At 35.0% G+C, this 25383-nt stretch overlaps 1 long non-coding RNA gene across 1 annotated transcript; it reads left to right on the top strand.

Annotated features, from left to right (window-relative positions):
* On the top strand, positions 1 to 23160 carry LOC150084497 (uncharacterized). Its single transcript, XR_016547063.1, has 3 exons — positions 1 to 249; positions 14836 to 14910; positions 22580 to 23160. It is a non-coding gene; the product is annotated as an uncharacterized LOC150084497 (long non-coding RNA).
* Positions 23161 to 25383: the final 2223 nt, after the last annotated feature.

Below are 25383 nucleotides of genomic sequence, written 5' to 3'. Positions count from 1 at the left end.
CTGTATAAGACTATTTGTCCCGCATCCCCCATAAAATTGCTGCCGTCCTGAGCCGGTGTTTAAAGCAAGCGGCAATGCAAGTCAGCTCCGGCTGGCTACCATCAGTGCGTCTGTTTATTTGTGTTGCCCTTCTGCTCGGGTGTGTGTCGCCAAGCGTCACTGGTCCCGGTCGCAGCTCTTCTCGCCTACGCCGAAGAAACATTGCGATCCGAAACTATGGATATGGATCGTAACGTGCAAATAATTCAGGTATGTCTGTCTGTCAATGGGTAGTTCGCCAAATAACACGTTAACCGCAAAAGTTTTTCTGTTGTGTCAAAATGTTATTTCGCTATAATTTTAGTTCAGAAACGCTGGAAAGATCCGCATTTCTTTCCGTGTAGCTGTATCATGCAGGATATGCTAAGCTGTTTCATTAACTAGTCAGGTAGGACGTTCCAACCGCTAGTCAGGTGATAGTTGATAGATATGACAAATGAATTTTGTATGTAAATCATTCATGGCCGGCTTTGGAAAGAGTAACGCCATGTTTGATCAGCAAACTAAATTGTACAGAAAACTGCTAACGTTTGGGTAGAAAACTGACCTAATTGCAAAAACTATTTGATTTCCTAATTGTAAACTATTTGATTTTATCGTTAATAAACAAATTTTAACACTTATGTTCTTGAAGTGAATAGCAAGGTGTTTATTATGCAGACTTTTTATGGATGTGGAAGTTAATTATATGGACACGTCGCACTTATTCATCACTAAACTCGGCATTAACCGATTTTTAAACCTTCCCTGCAGTGTTGGAAAATGAAAGCGCGCGAGAGAGAGAAAGAGAGACAGATAGAACTTAGTGATGCATATATGTTATTTTATTTTAAACTTTTGTTTTCATATTTGTATTTCTCAACCCTCGCGACTTAACACAGCAGTTTAAAATTGCTGTAATCTCCTATCATGTAGAAAAGACTTGGATTCGAACTCTAACTGGAGAGAGGGAATTTTTCATTTTGTGTTTTACCGTGGCTGAGTTAGTTTGTCTTCAGTGTGGGTTGAATGGTGCTTTTCTCCCGGAAATTAAGGTTTTTCATCCATAAAAACTGGAAAATCGATTCTAGGATACTCGCCCGTTTACAGACAAAATATATCAGAAACTCATGGCCTTAGTTACCTCGACGCAAACCCCAAAAATATACAATTTTTAATAGACAATTTTTAAGAGCAATGAACTTGTAGTTTTAGGAGCATCAGCAAGTGAAGCCATATTTTTCTGTGTATACTATCTGTAAATTGCATGTGTTCTGTGGATTTTTTTTTCCTGGATGAAAATCATGTACCCTCGCTTGACACCGACTAACTCAGCCACGTTGTGAAAAAAAGCCCATAAAAATTCCACCCGGTGTGGGGGAAGCAATGAACTAGTAGGTTCATAATGATAAGTATCATATAGCTCTCTATAATTTTGCATTAGTTACCATTTTGTCATTCAGTTAAGTAAACCACAAATTGCATACTTTTCTAATATAGTTGTAAACATTGCAACAAAAAGTTCTGAAATTGGCCCTGTTGCTTAGTACTGCGGAACAGGAAGTGAAAGAAGAATCCTCAATCCAAAGGGATAATGTGAAAATAAATTGATTAAACCAAATTAATATAATTAATTATGAAAAGTTAAAATACTTCGAAGAATTTAAAAATAAGAAAATAAATGGGTGAAGGGATCGAAGTAAGTTAAAAGGAAATATAGAAGAGAAAAACATGATGTCAGTCTATCAGCTGGAAAAGAATGACAACAAATTTAAGGCAAGACAACATTTTGAGCGGAGAGAGACTGAAGGGTATCTTAAAGCTAAGTAGTATTTGTTTTAACCAGGATTGGAAAGATTAAGGATGTAATGAAAATAAATCACCGTGTGCCAAAAATAGGGAGACTAATCTGGGAGGGATGCATGAGAGAAAATTCACAGAGAACAAAAGAAATGAGCTAAGACAAGAGTATACAGTACATTAACAAGAATACCCGTAATCACATGTTGAAAGCACATAACCCACGATTATATACTTAACATTATCGATAATATAATTAAAGTGATCAACTTTCATGCAGAATTTAAACTATTGTCTGAATTCTGCAATGAAAACTGAAAAGATCAATATTCCGATGGCCTTATTTCCATGGAAGGAAATTTCTTTCAAAATGGTAAAAGGCCTAACCTGATTTCAAGTGTTGTGCCCTTTTATTTCCTTTGGGTCAAAAAAGCTAGATGGTAATTAGTGCCTGCTGCAATTAGTGGCTACTTTAATGAGCGATCAAGTGAAGCGTCCAAAAGTAGGAACCTGCCCTTCATCCAAATTACATTCAAGATTTTTGGTTCCTTGCTATATTCGTTAGCTTCGACTCATTCTTCCAACTTTTTAAATCCTAACATTCCCATGGGCATCTAGATTATCAAATTCACGCTGAACTTGCTAAGACACCTCTTGTTATACTCCACAATCAATACATATTCCGTGGTTTTCAAAAACAAAGTTTAGAGAAATGGTGAATAATCTTGATAGTAGCAAGTCCCCACCCACGTCCAGACGGAATTTCTCTATCAGTTCTTAAAATATTAAAACTTTCAGTATTAACTCCTATTATGGCGTCTTCTTGTGTTCTCCTGTTCCACTCCTGTTTTTCTTGATGCATGAAATTTTTTTAATATCCAACTAATTCCTTATAAGGGAACTAATCTGTCTTCCTGTTGTCTGTTATCTCGATGTTTATAAGATCAATTAAAAATCCATTAACTACCAGTTCTCACAGTATTTTAAAACGTACTGCCTGATTAACGATTGCCAGTATAAATTCTCTAAGTGTCGATTCACAGGGTCATATCTTGACTTTTTCATCAATCCGTAGACAAATTTTATGGAATGATTTGGAGAAACTCAAGCAATTGCTCCAGGAATTTGTCTTCGATCCATATAGCGAATGTTCAAGGCGAGATCACTCAAAGCAAGCGCAAAAGTGCACACGCTTTGAGTGACCATGGTTCGAGCCGCGTGACTACTAAATACGGTAGAATGTTCTTGTATTCTCTCTATTTTGTGAATTCTTCTGACCTTATGTAGTTGTCCTGAAATATAAACAGATAATTTATTTATAAAAATCTTCGAGGCAAGTTTTTTGTTATCTCACTGTAGCTCACTTTCTTGTGTTTGCAATTGAGTAAGTTTACACTTCCCGGCTGCTAGAGAGAGAAAGATGACTGTCCGTCTTCTCAACTAATATTGCAATGCTTGAAAAACCTCCTTTTACTTATTCCTTTTCTCCTGTATATAAACGAATTTCTTGTCTGAATTACAGCCATAGTTTATCTCTTGTGGAGTATAGAGAAATATCATCAGATATTGTTTTATTCCCCACTTTTCGCTTTAACAGATTATGCTGTTAAAGTAAAAAGTGGGATATAATGCCATGGTGATCTCGTGGTAATTCTTCAGTAGTGACAGAACTTAGTTAACTCAGTTAGTTCCATTCCTTCTTAAATGAATACTGTTTTATTTCCCGCAGGAAAGATCCTGTTGCTCCTACAACTATCTTCGATGCCACTCAGATTTCTAGACAAAAATATGTTTATTCCTAGAGAAAATCCTAACCTTTCTTGAAGTAAGGTTAGGAGTTAGGATTTACAAATATTGCTTCTTCTGCATCAAAAAAATAAAAAGAATGTAGACTTTCGCTCTCAGCATTATTTTTCTTACAAGCAGCGTTAATAGTTTGTAAGAAAAATAATCAAGTATACATATCTCAAATCTTCCTTTCCAAGGAATATTGTTCCCCTATTAACAATATATCCCAAAATATGCACCCAGAACTTCTTCCTGCCACATAAATGTCAAGAACATATCTTTTCTGTTCGTATTTCCATGAGCAATGTTCTTCCGAATTAGTAACTGTAGTTTTGTAATTCCATCATCTTCTTCTTCAGAACTAGTCCGAACACGTGGGGAAACGCCAACAATCATTCACGGTTCAATTCCAAATTCACCAAAGTGAATTTGGAATTGAATTTTCTTCAATAATGCTTCTCTCATTATTGAAGATGTCGGTTGTAATTATCAGGAGAGAAATTTCTTCAATAATGCTTCTCATTATTGAAGAAATTTCCCTCCTGATAATTACAACCGACAGAAATTCGAGTTAATAATTTCCGTTTGGATTCTCGACTCTCAACCCATTCAACATAAAAGAGTGCTTTAAGCTCTAATTAGTTTGTTTTGGGTTTCCAAAAAAAAAAAAAAAAAAACAGCAATTAAAGCTGGCTTTATATAAATTTTCCAAAATGAATAATAATTGAAGCTTATTACTTTTACTAAAATGGTTAGTTCAATTTTATAAAATAATTATAAAGTACTTTACCAACATAAATTTTGAATTTCTCAGATCGATTGCTTCTAAACATAAATCCATGCTAATTTAGGCGAAAGTTGTGATGTAATTAGGATTCAGCTATCATCTGTACGTGCTTTCAACAAAATTACGGTATGTATCACATAGATCTATAGAAACTGCAGACACCTAGGAATTGACTTGCATTTGTTATTTTAAGAAAGCAAACAATAGTTGCAGTAGCAGCTGTAGAGTTTTCAGGTGCACGGCAACTTAGGTCCTATTGCGCTGTATATGTATTATATCTGTAAGTTACGTATGTGCTGTTTATTGGACTCAAAAAAAAATAAAATAAAATAAAGAGTCCACTTTACCCTCGCCTAAGACGACTAACTCAGCCATGCTGTGAAAAACCCCCAACTGAGGGCAAGCAAACACATATCGTAAGTCAATTCTAACAGTGGTTTAGGAAGTTGTAATCAATTAATGGTCTCTCTCTAAATTGATGAAGGCAGTATAGCCCTATATATATAAAAAATATTTCATATTAGGGTTTATCATTTAGTCGTTTATCATCAAGTCATTTAAACAAGGAGTTTTCTTGATTTTAAAATGAGGACAAACAACAAATACACCCAGGACAGCGTTGAGATAATATTAAGTCTTTCTGCATATAACAAAGCAATAGTTTGCTTCGTGCCGTTTACTTTTAACAAGAAATGCTGTATAACTGAAGAAGTAATATATAGTATACGAAAACCACTGTAGGATTCATTGCTGTTCTTATTTTTTATTTTATTTATTTTTGTTGGCAAATCGGCTACTTTGTAGTGAGTCAATTCCTGTGGCTATTTCATACCACAGACACTGACATATTTGCATATTTATCTTAAATACGTTTCATATCTCAGTACTTTCATTTTCCTGTGATATAATGTCGCTTACTATCACATGTAGCATTGCCTTTTCTGTGAATTAACATTCACAGAAAAGGCAATGCTACATGTGATTATTCGGCTGGTAAATAAATAATTATTAGGCCATCTCTGATTGTGTGTGTGTTTTAATTAATGAAAATATGTTGCTTTTATTGATATACGAAATGCGGACAATTTACTACGTATCTTTCATTTCTCTTATATAAGTTTAATATAAATTACAGAAACTGTAAATGTTAAAATATTTTAAAAGAATTTGTTTTCCGTGCTGTTTTTGTGCTTTATTGTAGGATTTTTTTGATAAAATCATGATTATATAAAGCTTTAAGAAGTGACTGTCATTACTGGCATATTAATATTCTTACCAGAACAATGGATTGGGGAAATTTACCGCTAAGGAAAACTCTGTAATTGTGGCTACACACATTGACAAGAGGAAGCACACGACAAGGGAGATTCGAATCAATAATCTCCTTTAGATTGCCGAATTTCAGGGCAGTCTTTTACTAATCAATGTTCTTTCAGCCTATTGGCTGCCAGACAACGTTTGTTTGATCGTAGGATTTTTTGATAAACTATTGGGAATAACAAAGTACGTGGCATTCATAAAATATTACTTATTAATAGTTATGGTTTTAATATTGTTACGCCTTCATTAATCTGTTTATATAGATTAATGAAGGCGTTCTATTTGAGTTTTCGTGTGTAAAGTTTTTGTGGATTAAAATCACTGCTAACTTTCAGCAGTGATAATTAAGCAAATTGTAAGATCACTGGAAAATTTACGGTCTCTGATTATTTAAGGTAAAAAGATAACTTTTAATTGTAGAGGTTTTTTACCATGGAGGCTAAAAATCTGAAAAAAGCTTCCTTATTATTTAATTTTTGCTTCTTTTGTGGGGGGGGGGGGACGGATACAGAGTGTATTACCTTCTGAGCGTACAAAAATGTACATCAGAAGGGTCTTCTAACTTTAAAACCAAATTTTAATTCTACATAAAGCTGGCACTTAAGAAATGTAGTCATCCACACTTGCTAATTCATTAATGATTATTTAATGAATTAGTTAATGATTAATAGACTTTAAATATTTATATACTGCATATACACATAAAATATCCGCATAACACACTTCACACTAGTATTTTTTTTTTTCGTAATCTGCGAGTTTCTGTTGAGATAGTTCAGAATTTTGAACTGGTTTCATCCTGCCTGCTACAACGGTATATAAAATATTACTGATGTCTAATTGTTTCTGGTATACTTTAGACATCCCTATTATAACTGGAAGCAGAAAAGTTTCTGATAATATGTAGATTTTTTTTTTCAATAAAGCATTATTCTAAACTCATAATAAACATGTTCAAATAGAAGTTTCGTGCTTGAGAGCTGAGTAAAAAGCTTGAATTCTTAGTACCAAACATTTTAAAGGATATCTCCGTTTGCAGCAACGTCAGATCTGCCATCCCTCATCATAAATTAAGCCATATTCAAAGAGCTTGGCACAACGTTTTGGCAGGTTCTGTTTCAAAATAAGAGATGAATATTTTAGTCTTAAAATTTTCAACGGTTTAGGTTTAGTGTCATACTTTCACGTGTTGTATAATACATTCAAGAAAGAAATTATTACATCCGTTCTCTCTCCTTATACCATTACATCAGCACGCCATTATTCTGTGATACTTGGAGCAGAACAATGAATAAAACACTTCACACTATTTTTCTAAAATCTCATGATTAATGATTATTAACACATAAAAGTAAGAAGAGGACAGTTAGCACCTGCTGGAAAAAGACACCACTTTAAATTTCTTTATTTCCATAAGCTTGTAAATGACTATTACCGCGTTTAAATCTATAAAGCTTTGCTGCTAATTTTAGAAACGACTGGCTGTTGTAAACAGAAAAATCAAAGTTTAAATGAAATCTGTTATAGACGATAAATAAAAAAATATATTATTTGGTTAAACTGCGATATGAACGACCAGGAATACTTAACTTAAAATACAATTGTCATTTATTAGTAGCTTTACCTTCTTAGAATTCAAATTATTTTAGTGTCATTTGATGACAAATCACCTTAAGTCTAGAATAGGAATATGAAGCCTAATTGTAATAAAACTGGTTGCGTATCAGAAGCGATTATTTGTCTGACGTAGTACCTCAGCACTCAAAAAATTAATAACTATGGGAACGTTAGGTTTTTTTCTTTTGTTTTTTTTTTTTTTAAATTCTGATTTCTTTGGATCGTAAAAGTATAAACGTACTAACTATATTCGTGTGAAATTTCATGGGGCAGGATGACAGAGAAAACCTAGTCTTTTGCTGTTGTTAATGATATAATTCAGAATTGTTCAATTACATGCTCGAGTGCCCAGTAATCTTAACCACTCAACCAGAACTCGGTGTTTTCCTCTCTAATTACCCTTTCTTCCATGTCCACTGTAAATGTTCGCTTTCCTCTGGATAACAGATCATACATTGACATTAATCTCTTCTTTTCCTGTAACGATTCGCAGCTTGCTCCTGTTTAGCATTTTAATATTGCCATAATGTCATTGATAGCAAAAAAAAAAAAAAATCTTGTTGACATTGTGGCTACTAGATAAGATCTTGATGTCTCCACTACGAACGACATTAACTTCTACTCTTTCTTGACGCGGACATGTCACAACTATAGTTTAGTGTCCTCTTTTCTCCTTGCATCCGGATTTCTGTAGGATGATAGTGACTGTCATTTGTCATCCGTTAAGGTTCGGGTTCATATCCCGTGGAGGGATTTATTGATGTATTTTCCATTTTGGGAGAGAAGAGCTAAGTTAGTCAGCCTTGCCCAATGTAGGTTTTCTTAGACATTTTTCATTCAAACAAAAAGATGACCTATCATACTACTGTTAATCTTGTACAAATCCAACGTAGAGAACTGTGGTCCTTTAATTATTCTTAAAATTTTCTCTCTATATTTATAAAATTCACTCCTTATTTATTAGAGACGTTTAGTTTCTGCTTTTTCGTGCATTTTCTCTCGATATTTCCAAGGGCACTGTTCTTTTGAGTGATCTATAACTCATCACTTCATCTGAAATATGTTGAAATACGTGTATATCGGCTGGATTTTTTTTTTTTTTTTTTTTTTTTTTTTATGAATTTCAATGTTTCATCAGGCCAACTCTTAATTCACTCCTTCTACTCCTGTTCTCTGTGATTATGGGCACAGCCCTGAAAAATTTGTCTGCAAAAGAGTACGATGTTAATAAACTCCATATACCAATACTCATTTGCATACCATAGTAATTAAGTCATTTTTATTTCCTCCTGAAAACTCACTGGTACGTTGAAACTCAGTAATGCATGAATATTCTTAACTTCAAAGGCGAAGCTGCATTTTAAGCTATTCATGCACCAAGTAATGCAGACTATCTATCTCTCTGTTTAAAACAAACATTTTTCCATGTTTTATCCCATGGTTCTGTCATGTGTCTCGAGGCAGCTCCTTCTTAACTAGGCCTGCATTTGTCTGTTTTTCTCCAATGGAAGATTGCAGCACGTTAGAGATACCGATATTTCTTCCCTTCTAATGGCTCCATCACATCTGTATATCGTGAATGCTCCCTTTCTTTTCTTTTTTTTTTTAAATTTTGTTCACACTCTCTTGCTAACGAAATATATAAACAGTCTTATTTTTAAATTCATAAAGCTCTTTCTATTAAATATACTTAAACTATATAAAAAAGAGATTGCAAATTTTGAAACAAAACCCGATGTAAAATGTTGGCTAAGAAATGTTTTACAAAAACGTTCTTCTAGGAAGCATTTAGGTCACATTCGTAAAAGTATTAATTTAACAGAATTAATTATAACTATAAGGTAATTATCATTTTTATTTCTACAGGTTACTTGGAGATTATAAAAAAATATCAATAAGCATATTGACATGCATGATTATTAAATTATTTTTATTGTTAAGGTGATCTTTCTTATTTAATCTAATAATAAAACTACCGTCAAATGTAGCCAGAATGTTTCCTGTTGTATAACAAAGTAGTCTCTCTGTGCTCTCTTTCTATAGCAGTAGCTCTGACACAGTTGTTAAAGATTCCGAGTCATCTGTTTTCACTTAGTCATCTGATAAATCTCAAATGCCAAACAGAATATGGAGAGGAATTATTATTATTAACATCTTTTTATTTACACATCAGCAGGCACCCCCGGAACAGCCGGTTTGGCTAGAAGGGTGTACATTATAAATATTCAAGGCGATTACATAGCTTGAATTAAAAGAAAGTAAAACATATTGTATTTACAAGTAAGCTCACATGGACATTGAAATTTCAAAACTGTGAAAGTTTTGAAATTTCAATGTCCATGTGAGCTTACTTGTAAATACAATAATTCTACTTTATACACTTCTTTCAGGATGTCCTGTCTGTAGCGCTTGGAGTAGCAGAAAGCTGAGGCATCAATTCTAAGGGAGTTATATGGTCCGAACGTATTCGGTATTCTAGGTATTGCAGGTTTTGTAGTGAAGATCTAAGAGGTGTTGCACTGCACCGGGTTCGTTCGGTAGTTCGAGGGTTTATCTTCACTTCCCAAATGTCGGATGAATCTATTTGGCCACAAAGCAATTGTGCCAAAGTGTGCAAATTCCTCTCCTTGATGATGGTTTCCCATGGTTTCATGCCGAGGTTTGCGTATAGCGCGCTCCGAGAGATGGTAAAAGGGTGGCCCATCGCCCTGTTTAACCATCTCAGGAGCCAATACTATGTTCCAAGAAATCTGTTGAGTTGAGGAGAGGAGGCTCCTGACTAAAGCACAGGTGCATACGGTATTTCTTTGGACCTAATCCAAGAGAAACCCTCGAGGCCTAAGGCCGACCAGCTCCTGTCGGATCGCCCAGAGGGCCGCTAGTGTTTTCTTCCTAGCCATATTGAGGTGGTATTTGAAGGTCAGTCTGTCATCCTGCTTCAACCCCAAATCGTTGTGAGAGTGAATTTTTCAATGACGGACCCGTCGATTTTGAGTGTTATTTCATTCTTTGTTTTCCTTTTTGTGAAGGTCATCTGTGCTGCTTTCTGAGTATTCAACTTTAGCCCCAGACACCATAGATAATCCTAGAGTTCAATCAGGATGTCCTGTGTTTCAGAGGCGACTGCATCTACTTTTGTCGGATCATCTGAAATGACGAGCATCTTGAGATCATCAGCATACGAGAGGAAGTTTGGGTGCTTCCCAAGGAGGGGCTCTAAAGCTGTGGCAAAGAACCATGAGGAAGGAACTACCCCTTCCGACAGAGGAATCACGCCTAGGAAAAATTATTTAGAATCCTCGTAGTTTCGACAAATAAATTTCATTTACAATCTACGACAATTATGAAATAACTCACATCTGATTAAGTCCCAGCTTCTTCAAATCTGGCTAACAGTGAATTGAACTAGTCCTCGGTTATGTTTGGCAAGCTATGTGTAATTCATCTAATCGTAAGGTTGTTTTGAAAATAGCTCAATTAATGCAGTAGAAACATGGACAGAGACCCTTCGCTTTTTATATTTGTGTAAGTTAAGGATGATCTTATTATAAGAAGATATTTAGACAGTTGTCAACTCACCATACAATTTCTGGTCGATACTTACAGGCATTTTATACGTGGGTCAGGTATTCATGTCATTGTAGCTTGTTATATGAAGGAATCGAATCTAAGGAAGTATCCAATGCTTCTTGCATTAAATGATCTCGTATTTATGAAGATGATCGGTAAAATCGTGCGTTCATTTTTTGCGAACTATCTCTTTGTTCAATATGCTTGTGTAAATAAAAAGGATGTATTTCATTATTCAAAAACCCTACTCAAATTTTTCATATAACACATCCTGCCTGCTAAGTCAAGTTATTCTGTTCCTTTTAAGTAATACAGTTTAGGGACCGAATCCTGACAATTACTTAAGAAATGTTCTTGTGATTTTTATTGTACGTGGGGCTGCGCTAATCGGACTCAAGTACAGATAGCAACCTTCTGCTAGAAATATAGTATTTTATTCCCCTAAAAACAGAGAAATCCACGCAAAGAATACGCACTATTCTGACATAATACGAAAGAATCTGAGTTGCTTATCTCTATTTTAATAAATGCAACTCTTTTCGAAAGTCTTTTGCAAAAGCTATCAAAAATCTCAATCATTTGAGTGAAACAGTTCTTGAAGCGAAGGAAAATAGGAGAAAAAATTTCCGTATTAGGAAACAAAATAATGTGTTGGGTTGGTGATACAAAAGGTGACAGAAGTGGTTTGTGACGTTTACAATAGATTTTTTTGTTATCTCTCTCTCTCTCTCTCTCTCTCTGAGCGGGAAAACAAAACATAAAATAGGACCTAATTCTTGAATTAAAGAGACCTTCAGATCCTTATCTAACTTTTCAAAATAGTCTTAAGAAAATGTTCAGTCCGTATCTTTTAAGAACATCAAAATACCGATGTGTGAAAGGCTAAACACTGGTCCAGATACCATCATCATCATATCGCATACAAGTATAAGAACACGTTTGTTTGCACCAACTGGCTCTTATATGTTACCATAACAACCAGTCACTATGAAACCTTAACGATATAAATATCCAGATTCATCATATGCTGTTGCTTTTGAAACTGCACGACTGGTATGCCTGGCAGGATTAATGGTGCAGTACTTTTAACGTATTTCTTATATTTCTTTCATCTGTGTGGTTTTTATCCGTGGACAAGAAAAGTAGTGGCTTGGTGTAATAATAAATATAATGTTCCACCCTATCCCTCATTTTGAAAGCTTAACATTCTTAATATCAGATTACACAGAGTTTTAATTCATGGCAAAACAAAAATTGAAGGAGGTTTTGTTTCATTAAGCAAAGCTGTTTATGCAGAAGCGAAGCGTTGGATTTGACCCATCCAAGTTCGATAGGTTTCATAACTCCGTTTTACTCTGTATATATTTGTGCAAATGCCAGTCAAAAAAATTTGAAATTGTTCAGTGTACGTTCCATGTTTTTATATAGCTCTTGCAGAGTTCGATAAGAACAGAGTTATACTAACAAAAGCGCATTTAACGAATTTACTGCTTTTTGGGACAAACAGAGATCTGATTCTGATGTATTAAGTGCGTTCAAGCAGCACAGGCAAAGATGCTGCTTGAACGCACGTTTTATTTTGCCAGAAATGTTTTTTGAACTCTAAGAACAGTCTGCAAAAGTCTCTTTAATGTTAAGAAAAAAAAAGTAGTGTTTTTTTTAACAGAATTGCTTTCTAAATCATACAAAAAGATGAATTATGTTCAGGAAAGCTATTATAATTGAGGCTTATTAATAGAACTTGCTACAAGGCGCTCCTAATTAAGATTCATTCACATGCAAATGAAACAGTTGAATTGCATTATCACTTCCAAATATAAGGAATAGATAATAACAATAAGATTATTTATTAACTAAATAAAATAAATTATTTAGATGGCCAGATGAATATTACAACGCAGATGTACAAACAAAATATAAATACAAAAATAAACAATAAATAACCGTACAATTGCAGTTATATTAATTTAAATATGAGTTATTATAACAATAGGCTATGGGCTTACATTTCGAAATCAGTGGTGACTATTAAACAATGAACATTTGGGTTTATATCACACTTTAAAGCTGTTGTTAACGTGTGGTATAAACCAGTTATTCATGATAATAAAATGATATACAATCGAATTAAATGGGATAATTCTCTAATTTCCACGGAAGTAAAAATTTATCCGATGCTACAAAATATATCCACCTCAATTCAATAAACTAAAAAAAAAAAAAAAAAAAATCTTCTCCACATTGTGTTCATCTGTAGAAAATGCCTCCAGTCTCTTAACGCAAAAGACACGATTCCTTCTGTTAATATATATTCCTAGGCTTAACACCTCAATAGTCTATTTTAATATAAATATATCAATAGAAAAATAAAACATATAGAAAACCAAGAAAAAATTTAGCAGACGGAACTGAGTCTTTGGCTTAAGAGACTGGAGGCAAATCAGAGCTTGCAAGGATAGCATCCATCTCTGATATGCAGCACTCTCACCTCTAGTATTGTGATTCATATAATGGGCACTTTCTTTTATAGGTCTTTCAAATGGAAGAGGCACCGTTTTTTGGGAGCAATTCCAAAGCAAAAGTGGCGATAGTAATATGCTGTGAGAAAGCAATGAAAACATACATTTCCTGTGTAAACTGAAGATTGCATTACGAAAGTTTTCTTTACTCAGACTTCTAAAGAAAGAGAGAAACCTTTTAAATTAAAAAAAAAAAAAAAAAAAAAAACATCTTAGCCAAGCGAATATACATTAAATGAGAGAAGTGGAATTATTCTTCTATCATCAGAATGCTCAAACGCTTGTCTCCTTGCCGACCATTACAAATAATACTCTTGTTAACAGAGGGAATGTTATTCCTTCATAATCACTAGCTGTAATCATTCTTATATATGTGCACTATCCAATCGATATGAATGCCATAATCCATTATGCAGTCGATAACCTCGGTTTTTTTTCTCTTTCATCTTTTTTTTTACTTCATTTCATTTCCTTTTTCACTGTACTTTGTAAATGAGTTTTCTCATTTTCCTTTCTCTTGTCCCTCACACACATTTAGTGTTCCATATTTCTCTCTTCTCTCGTAAGAAACACTTTAGACGTGAAATGAAAATAAATTTGCTGCAAAGGTAATAGCAAAAAGTGAATTTTATCCTTCGTGTTATGAGCTGTACAAAGTGTACGAAGCCAAGAACTGAGTGGCCCTTGAACGCACTCATCTTAATGTCTTATTACTTAGAAACCTGCCGCTTGAAATCTTTATTACAGGCGGGTTACGAACGTGACCAGAAAACACATATATATGACGTAAAAAGAAAGAAAGAAGCAACTCCTTTGAGACTGCAAACGGCCCTTAGATGTTGGAGATGAAATAATTGATAAGTTCATTGCGCATAGGAAAAGAGTGGGAAGGTGTTTCTGAGCCTTTATTAAGAAACGAACGACCTCAGTACGACTGCCGAGAGGAACGGATGTTCCGAAACATAGACACATTACGAGAGCCAGTCTCGGCCGGCGTGATATCCCGGCGCCTTGCCAATGGCAACACATTAAAAGATAAACCGGACGGATTTCTCGGCAGTTTTTACCTTCTGGACAATTATAATCAACTCAGTGGAATGTAATCCGTGTCAACAGATGGAGAAACGCACGCGCGGAGCTCTGGTAAGCACTTACAAGATTACGTGCCGAAGGTTCTTTTCAGCAACCGTTATCAAGATGTCAGTAATAACAAGTTATAATTTCTAAAGTAGTCATAGTATGTAACTAAATTATATTAGCCTTGGTAATTGCAGGTACCCCTGCATGCATTTCTAACTTTAAGGCCGATATCGGATAAATCTTTCTTTAATAGCTGAATTTTAATCTGTTGTCCGAGACCAAGTTACTTAACAGTGTAAAACACTTTAATGGTATTATTTGTTTTCATCGTTTCAGAATAACTTCAAGGACTTAAGGCGAGATTCCACAAAGCCATGCACCTGTGATTATATGATCTCTTTCTGTTGAAAGGCAAGTTAAAAGCTTTGACTATTTTCTCTCGTTTTGATGATTTTATTGTTTTCGTTTAGTCGCGTTTAATGATTAGTCCTTATCCATGCCCAAACGACTCCTATGAAATAAATCTGAATCGGATTAAACTAATAATTTAAATCGATAACCGTAGTCAATCCATTATTTTTTAATCTCTATTAGCGAGGCATTTTTATATTTATCAGAACTATATATATTGGGTAACTTATCAAGATTAAAGTTTGATGAGATCCTTAGAGGTCTAAAACGTCTCCAAGTTGAGGTGTATACTTCGAATTGATTTAAATAAAATAAACAAATTCCTCCAACAGAGACAGAAAGGGGGCGGGGAGAAAGAGAGAGAGAGGACCCAAAAATCAGCTACTAGTTTTCATTGATCACGATTTGACAAAAGGAAATGCCTATAGTATAACTGTGACAGCCATCATATTTTGAAAGCACAACTATAGAATAAATATTAAGCTGCGGTAATCACCGTCTGTTGATACTTCTAATTGATGTTAGCGTATTGCCGGCGTTATCGTACTATATATGTTGGCGATATCGTATTATGCATGAATGAACTTAGAACTGGAAGGAGGGGATGACAGACTGAAATGAGCAATTCTATTTTGTAATGACAGATTTGTTTTTACGCATCATGTCACTGAACAATATCACGAAACCGATATTGCTATTCGTGCGTTCAAATAGTCCTGAGTTTTCGTTAAGAAGGATACCCGTATCAGTTCCCACACCGCGAAAAAGGCACGAGTTCGAACCTCGTTAATAACGCGAGGATATACATGTGTGTGTGTATATATATATATATATATTTTTTTTTTTTTTTTTTTTAACAATGTCTCTGAATTAGTCAATCTCAAGCGATGGCTGCATGTTTTTTCCTTCCAGAAACTTCGGTGTTTCGTTCAAAAACTTACCTAATGATACATGCAATCATCCACACAATATACTATTGCCTCATAGCCTTAGTTGCTTTGACTTAATGCACACATTGAAGCGTATACGCTTTCTTCTTCTTTTAATTCAATCCGGAAATTGGTATGATGAATGCTCCACTAATTTCGTCTTCCTGCCATCTTCTTCATTGCCACCTTTATGTTATGGTATATATATATCTACACAAAAGCTTGTTTTGTGTAGATTATTCTTGTCTTCAGTCTGCAATTGTTCTCAACAGACTCTCTCATGTCTAAATGTGCGTCCAATTAATTCTTCTCTCTTTTTTTCCTCTTCTTTTTTTTTCATATGGTCCTTTCTACGTTAGCCTGTTCTATTACGTCCGCATTTTTTTTAACTTTATCAACCCATGGAATCTTCAGTAGTCTCTTAGAGCACCACATCTTGAATGCCTTCAGGCTTCACTTCTGCACATCTCCTACAATCCAGGGCTTACATCCATATAATTCTATGCTCCATACATAGCTCTTTATAAATTTCTTTTTCGTTTATAGGATTAACTTATTAACTCTGCCCCAAGAAAAGCTTGTTTTGTGTAGATTATTCTAAGAATAAATTCTTTTCTTTTTTTTTTAACATCTGTCTTTATAAATAATAAGAATAAGAATCATTTCCCATGATTCTTATTACTTATAAGTTTTCTTTATAAGTAGTATATTTATATTGCAATATTTTCTGCTCTAACATGATTCCTGCTATACTCCATCGCCTTTGTTTTACTCGTGTTTAATTTTCTATTATATTCCACTTTTAGAGTTATGTTCCTTTCCCTCAGAACTCTTTATAGATATTCTTCACTACGGCTTGGTCAACTGTTTAACTTAAACATGAAATAATTTTAATTGGTTATCCCATTAATTTTTATGCCACTTTATAATTTTTAATTATTTTTTATACTATTTTAACTTTTATAATTTACAGATAAATTTATACAACCCAATATGGCCTAAGTCACTTCACTGATGCGCCTAAAACCCTATAACAACAGCAATATCATTGTGTTGTATGTATAATTTTATTTCTCTGGTCCCCCATTCTTTCTTTCTTTACAATAATACCTACTCCTGCTCTTCCTGTACATCTTCAGAATAGATTATCCTAAAGTCACCACTCGAGAAGTCTACTTGACTGGGCCATCTCATTTCAATTTTTCCCACTTCATCTGTCTCTGACCACTTCCTTTTCATCTTATGGTTTTATCTAATTTTCTGCATTGTCGTAATATTCCTACATTTCAAGTGGCTACTATTCTACTAGGTTTTCGCTCGCTAGCGATTGAAAAAAAAAGCCGTATTGCTTCTGCTGGATATGAATGCTTATACAAATTTTGATATGTTAAAATTGAGTCATTTTAAGTGGTCAAGAAAAGCAATGACAGCGGGGAAAGAGGCACTATTTCGGCCACTATTTATGCCGCCTTAGTTATTTCTTTAAGTGTTTCTTTCTATGTATGGATCTACTAGGGAAATTAATGTGGCGGTGTTATCTCTTTGCCTTCGCAACGGGATACCACTGCCACACTATAGTCATCTTCCTGATCGCTATTTAAAAAAAAATAAAAATCCATTCTTTATCTGCATGCAGTATTGTAAATTGTTTCTCTCTTCCAGATCTTTCCTTACCTTAGTTAGTCAGATTTTCAGGGTTCGTGCAAGGGCTTCATAGCTACCATAGAGGCTCTGGGTCCTCAGAGTCTCCATGCTTCATCCCTGCAAGCAATGCCAAATTTTGTTCTTGACTACTTCCCACGATTTGGACTTTGGGTTAGCCTTTAGAAGTCCACGGATCACGAACTTGATTTCGGCACTGTTTTCTTTCAAAGTTGAACCTAGGTCATAAGGAAACACTACGCTTTCGAGTAGCAAACCTAAAAATGGCGTGGAAATGAATAATGTAATAGTTATAAAAAAAAGTTAAAGTACTACTGTTGTGGCATAAATTCTGCTTTGTTAAAATTGAAGCATTTTAAATGTAAAGAAGGGCAATCACAGCAAGGAAGATGCTTTGCTTACAAACAATTCAGGATATTTGTACTAAAGGCAAAATTCCTAGAGGAAGGTATCGCATAGATCATTGTCCGCCAATGTGCTCCATCACCTTCATTGCAAGATAAATAAAAGACACATTGAATGTTCAGGGCCACACCAATAAAACAGGATAACGTTGTAGTTGTTGACAATAGTGGGTGGACTAACTGGTATAAAGACTGAACAGTGTAAGTGTGATGGACGAGAAAGTAATGAGGGATTGCCTTCATCTGTGCCATAAGTACACATTAATTTCAGGTGTCACATTCCTTCAGAAGTCCTCCCTTTTTTGATGCAAAAAATAAGCTGAACACAGTCCACAGCTCGAATGAACAGACACTACAATTAAGGTGTCGTCAAGAAAAGACCCACGTTGGAACATTGGCTGCATTTCGCATGTTGTGAATCTAGAATTATATCCAAATAAACTGACCGATTCTAGAGCACACGGGTGGCACACAGGTCGCGCTTCATTGCTGAGAAGCCCAAATGAAAGATATTACCAGCTACAATGACCTGAGCACTTTCGTCTTTATTTTAATTCATCGTAACGTTTACATTTTAGAAGTGTAGGTCCTTCAGAAGTCCTCCCTTTGGATGTCTTGATCCATTCAAAATCCGCACAATCTTCTATTTTTTCATAATAATAACCTAACCTTTATGTCGCTGAACTTAATGTCACTGTAGTTGTTATATTAGGCACTCTGTGTGAGTGTATATATATATAACCAGAAAAAATGCTTTCCCACTGGTGCCTCATATAAAAGCTTTTCATAAGAAGCAAATGATTCCTTCATTTGTGTTAAAATGGCCTTAATTTGATAAAAATGAAAATAGTTGCCTGAGGTATAAAATTATGATCGACTTATCTGTTTTTTATCTTAATCATTTAATTATTTCAATTCACGGATTTACTCTTCCTCTATTAGTTTGATCAGTTTCCCATAGGGATAAAATTAAGGATGTCAAATCAAAGCTCCATTGATATTTCGTATTCTTTCTCTTATTAAGTAGAGGTACGATGAAGACGAGGGTATTACAGTTCTGTTAGACGTTTTCTGAGAGAATCTCTGTCTCGTTATGAAGCGATCATCCGAGAAATTCTGTCCATATTTTATCATTTCTTACTTTAGGTTGAACATCTCCAATTGCTTATTTCTCTAATGAAATATTCATTATTGTTTATTCTGTAAACTTAAGAGTTAGTTGAAGTCTCAGCGCGTTATGTAATTAAGTTTATAGTATTTTTCTTAGCGTAATAAATATAAAACTACAGTCCTCCATGACCTTGTAACGGTTTCAGAGTCACTCATTTGGATAAGTCCTTGTTTCGGATTCCATCGTAGATTCGAGGAATTTCCAAGGAGTCTTCTTCAACTGGGCTGAGTTAAACACGAAAATTGGCCTCTGAACGCTCATAAAAAAGACTAAAGAGGCGCAGAATGCGACGGAAAACCCACCGCATCAGAAACCTGTCTAATTTCCCCAGACATTCTAGGCGCTGACCGCGAGCCCTCTGAGACGAAGGCACATTAAGAACGAGGAAAATACAACGGTATGGGAGATACCCTTGTATTTTCGACCCATTCTCATTTCACAGATGGGTTATGAGGAAACAAAATGACAAGAAATAATGGAGACAACGACATAGTCAGTAGCAACACTTTTAAACACTTATTTCGATGTATAAATTAAGTTATCTGAATAAGTTTCCGTGCTGTTCTGTTCTTTTTAACACACTGGCATTATTTGGGATACATGCCAAACAACTGTCACTGTCTTGACATGTTAATAAGGCGAAATCCAGTAATTTATTCGTTCAGTCCTACTTCAACACCACATTTCTCTAGCAGAGCGCATTTTTTACTTCTCACCACTTTGAAAGGCGCAGTTTCAATAACGACAAAAATGTAGGGTTTTGTGCCACAAAGTAACAAACCATCCTTAGAATACATGGAATTTACTTATGTTTGCTTCGTGATCTGAGTCGAGTTGGCGCACATATCCAAACCCTGCTTACAGTTCTTATAATAAGATACGTGTACGTATTTTTGAATGACAAAATATAACTTTATTTATCACAATAATAGCTTAATCGGGGCGATATTATACAACTCTCTAAACACTGGGTCAATAAATTTCCATGCATACAGCCAGAAGAGAAAGTGAACTGTAATAATACCAGTTATTCTGTTCGCGGTATTTCTGCTCGCAGAACAAGTCCTAGGATATGCCTGCATCCCCTAATTTATGAAGTGAAGGAAATATCTCCCCATATCAGGCCTCGCCTCAAAATCCTCTACCCACCCCATCCTATTTCTGCTTTAGAAAAATTAAATGCTCTTGTTATCCTCCCATTTTCACTTTACCCTGGTAACCACTTCTTAGTTCATCAGCCACTCCTTGCCACATTTTTTTTTATCTGTTAGCTGTTGCGATCTGTGATACGATGTTGTGATCAGTTATAACTGTAAGCCAGTAACCCCACTTCGAACTATGAAGAACCTAGCCACAGATTCATCCTCACCCCGAAGCCTCTTTGCCATCGAGAGTAACCTCGACTCAGTTCTTTTATCCGTTTTTAGTTTTGTAATCACAACTATCCTTCCTTATTTTAATTCTTGTTTATGTACAAGGTGATTCTGAAAGAATTGAATACTTTAAAAAACAGGTTCTGGGATGAATTAGACTACAAAATTAATGTGTGCCGTGTGACACGAGGGGTGCATATTGGGCATTTGGGAGATTATAGGAATAACTGTGATAGTTCCTTTACAAATTGGTTTTGATTACATGTTCATATATAATATAGTTACTGAGTAATACTTTTTTGAATTACCTTGTAGTTTCTATTTATGTAGCTTAATAATTATTTAACCCCCATAGCGTCCCTCGCTGTGAAGGTTGATGCACTTACCCTTTTGTACGATAAAAATTCATTTATTAATTATCGAGAAGGAAATTGCTGTTCTTGTCCAATCAGTAGATGTACTCCTCCAACCGATTTGTTATCACAGCGAAACATGATCACTTGAACATCTCATTAGTTGACGAATTCCACCTAAAAACCTTCGAAATTCCCCGACGCAGTGTTCAAGCCGAAAAAGACAGACACTTCAAAAACTCAGTTCTTTACGTCTTAAAACCTGAACGCTTCAATTTGATCCGGACCTCTGTATCTACTGCTCATACTAACCTTCAAACACTGGAAACATGCAAAGAGCCAAATTGCCTATGTCAACATTAGGGGCCCTCAACAAACAACCTTTTGATCCCACCCAAAATGAGTGATAATAAACAGTGTCAAAATAAATAGGACAGTCAGAAGGCATTACTTTTGTCTCAGTTCTGGGTGCTTCTATTTAAAGCAACTGTACTTCCTATATTGGAGTTTGTTGCCCCAAAATGGAACATTCACTATACAACTCTGAAACAGCAAATAGAATCATTGCAAATAAAATTCATATACTATCTTTCTAAACGCAATCACTTGTTCTACAGCCGAATTTTCTGGCCTTCAAGTTGGAAACACAACAAACTACCCTGGATCTTAAGCTGCTGCATCATATTTTCTCTGGATCAACTTATGTTCCAGATCTCCTATGCATCTCAACTTCCATGCACCAGCGGCTAATAGGATGATAATCTTCTAGACAGAAAATTATCTTCCACATCAGTAAATCGAGGTTAGAGGTATCTAAGAACTCCTTTTGACAAGAAAAGAAAAGAAAAATATGGCATTAATAAACAAACATGACCTAGATCTTGCTTTGGACAGGAAAGTGTTTCACAGGGCTGTCTTGAACCGGCCTGATTGATGGGCTGTTCCTATGTGAGGCTGCCTTCATCTATTCGTGTTATGTGACGAAGTCTCTTGCGACAGTGTGCTTTCTTGTGATTTTGTTCATGTTACTGATTTAAAAAAAAAAAACAAGCCATGCACATATTGTATCTCAGTAAGCAGTAGAAAAATTTCCTCGGCCCGTGAACATTCATTCGTATGGAGAAATATACCATAAGAACTGTCGCACTATGGACAGATATATGCCCAGAAACACAGTCACTATTATTGTTTAGCTCAATGAGTTTATCTTTCTGTCTTGACGGTCTGCAAGCCATTTGCGCAATCAACGCAAATGGTCTTGCAGAGTGGAGCAGAGATTAAACTTACGGGGTACATTTTCCTAAGAACTCTGACGCACACTGAACTTTCTGATCTATGGGACAAAGTACTGGACATGTGAGAGACGTTTAAACGAAGAAACAGGACAATTTAATATATTTACGCTCTCATGAGTTTTCCCAATAATCTCGTCTAGAAAAATTCATTAATTTTTGAAGTTCCATCATTATATTTGCTTGCCTTTACAGAAAATCTGTACTAACCATAAGTATAAGTGTCTTAAGAGTATTTTAATGTTCTTTGATTTCTTTTAATTTTAATATTAATTTTCTTTAAATCGTGGTTGAAATAAGGTTTAAAATATAGTTTTAGTATAAAAAAAATTACCTGAACCTCCTTAATTTCATTTTCTTAAGAAAGAGAGTCATAAACTTTAATTGGCTTCACCTTAACAGTCATTATACTGAACCTGAGTAGACAGATATGGAAATCTTGAATTTTTGATGATTTTATTTTGCTTCTTAATTATATTTTTCAGGTTATGAAGATAAGAATGTTCATGACGACAAAAATCGGATGCCTTGACATGTGACATAACTTACATCTGTTGAGCTCAGTTCCCTAAAGCGAGAAGTTGCGTAATCTGCCAATCGGCTATTGATCTTCGGAAGAAAGCTACAGTTTTATTGAAATGAAACCATCCTTTTGGAAGTTCGACATATTATGCAATATGTCGAATAAATACAGACCTAATAGACTGTAATGTCTTTAACATAAATTTTGAAACAGTTGAGCCTAAGGCATATGAAGCCATTGTGAAGCATATAAGCCTAAGCTATATGAAGTCATTGTACATGTCTGGAATAGCCACTTTCTGTGCATGGCTATGAGCAAACTGGTTTGTTACAAAGTGCATCGATCTCATATATAGGGAGGCAAACTGCGCCAGGAATTGGTCTTGCACTGCGCTAAATATAAGGCAGTGTGCTCCAATGAAGAAGTATAATTGCTTTTCATTTAAAGTGTATGCCGCTACCCAAACCCTGGTTTCGACTCTGATTGGAGCCTTATCGGTAGTAGTCTTATCTGCTCGTTTTACTTGAGTCTTTACAATTTCTACCTGCCTACTGATGAGACTCTAATCAAAGTCGAAATCCTGGTCTGGGTGGCGGCATACGCTTTAAATTAAAAAAGAACACAATGTACTTCTCCATTGGAGCAGTTTATTTTAATTAGAGTACTACAATACCAAGACAACTTGTACCGAAGTGCCTCCACAATATGAGATTATGCAGTAAGCAGCAAACCCAGTTTGCTCATATCTATATACAGAAAGAGGCTATGACCGTCGTACATAAATATTTAACGTGTATTTTTCAGACATTCTATTTCTGATTACCCATGTATATATCGTACATGTAACGTCGGAGAAGCGTTCTTTTAACTAACTTTTCATTTGAGAATGAATTTAGCACATCAGACTGAAACAATTAATTTATTAATTAATTGAATTGAATTAATCTCGAACAAAACTGCAGCTCCGCAAAATCTAAAGGTCTTCATTTGGTACCATCTTTCATTTATAACTTTTAAGCCTAATAAATGGCAATGCCACATAATTGGTAAGCGCAATATGGCTTAAGTAGCTCTTGCGCCAAAAATAACAATACTAAGTTGGTTGTCATTACACCTTATCAATTTACCCTTCTCATTAGGCATAACGTTCTCAGATCACCATTCTTTCAGAATCAGAGTTCATGCGTTGGAAAGACCCTTATGAAATATTAACACAATATTTTTATATGTTAAAGCCTGAGAATGTCTAAAGTAAGAAAACCGCTTTGCCTCCTTATTTTCAATCTAAATGGACAAATATTTTTGCTTCAATAACTTCCGACATTGATTTGCTCCTTCCGTCTTTGGAAAAAATACAGCACTGCATTTTTCTGAACCTTTTTAATTAATTGCTGCTATGTTAATTATTATTTTTTCGACCCCTCACTACTTTTTTTTTCTTAAACAGTCTTAAATACACACTTCTAGGAACAACTCCAACGTATGCCAGGAGATAACATTACACAATATTTCATTACATGCAGAAAGGCAATGTGAGGAGGAAATAGTTTTATATAAAAAGGTAATAATGTAAACTTACCGATGAAAAAGATGGGAAAAAAGATTTCCAATACCGTGCTGAGATCACATTAAGGATTAACACATGGTTTAGAGGACTAGGTACGACGTCAGACAGAAGCACACAGGCGATAATCTAGATCCTCTCAACCAAACTGTTTCGATCATGATTCAGTTCAAGGTCCCCCTCACAGGAGCACCTGGAACGGTCTTTGTAACAAAGGAATGTTTCTTGAATAACTGGGTTTCTAATAGGCTGAATCACGAGACTTCGATAATGTGTGAGCCAGGAGAATGACGTTTGTTTCGATCAGATGAGACTGCCAAGGAATCAATCCCAGGGAGATGTGAAGGCTGTTCCAGGAAATGGTAAAAGGCTTTTTTCGGAATGCAGTTGAATAATATGAGATCGCGCAGAATCTAATATTCGATGCCTACGATAAACTAAACTGTACCTGTGCAGAAGAGGTCCAAATGACCGAGGCATATGGGGATACGCACCTTACCACGTATTGAGTGATTAGCGTGGGATAACAGAAACTTGTCATGCTATTTAACTTTGTTAAATGTCGTCCAGAATCCCAAATATTGCAGAAAATTCATCTAATATAAATAGCATGGTACCATTGACCAATAGCATGATTCAGCATTGATTATATTTAAAGTGTAGAATTTCGAGTTCGTTATGAATATAGATTTAATAAAAATAAGGATAAATAGAGAAACAGAAAAGGATAGTGCACAAAGCATCGAATTTTTATGAACTCCATATTACTAATGGAGAACACATTTTAATCACCGAAATTATTGTTTTTTAATCAAATTCGCATTTCTCGCTCAATTTTTCACAGATATTGTTCTGCTTTCCTATTGCAAAATTATTGACAGTTTTTACATAGTTTTTCATATGATGAGTTAACTTAATCTTTTAAACAAAATATTTAAAAGAGAATGAGAACACAGGGATTTACAATTACGGTAGTGTGATTTAAAAATATTAACTTTTTTTTGTGGCATTACGTGGATTCTTTGATGCTGGATGCAAATTCTGAACCAGCATTTAACCACTGGGCACTTGCTGTGCATCTAGTTCATGTTCATAATGAGAGTCATTAAAATTAGCAGATCGGAAAGTAAGTCATAATTTAATATACGAAAGAAATTTAACAACCTGCAATACAATGAAATATTTTGTACTTCTTCAATGGT

The sequence above is a fragment of the Mastigoproctus giganteus genome, chromosome 6 (genome assembly GCF_048544385.1).
Source record: "Mastigoproctus giganteus isolate SK-2022 chromosome 6, ASM4854438v1, whole genome shotgun sequence".
Classification (NCBI taxonomy): domain Eukaryota; kingdom Metazoa; phylum Arthropoda; class Arachnida; order Uropygi; family Thelyphonidae; genus Mastigoproctus; species Mastigoproctus giganteus.
Note: the sequence above shows the minus strand (reverse complement) of the source record. Positions and strands in the feature narration are given on the sequence as shown.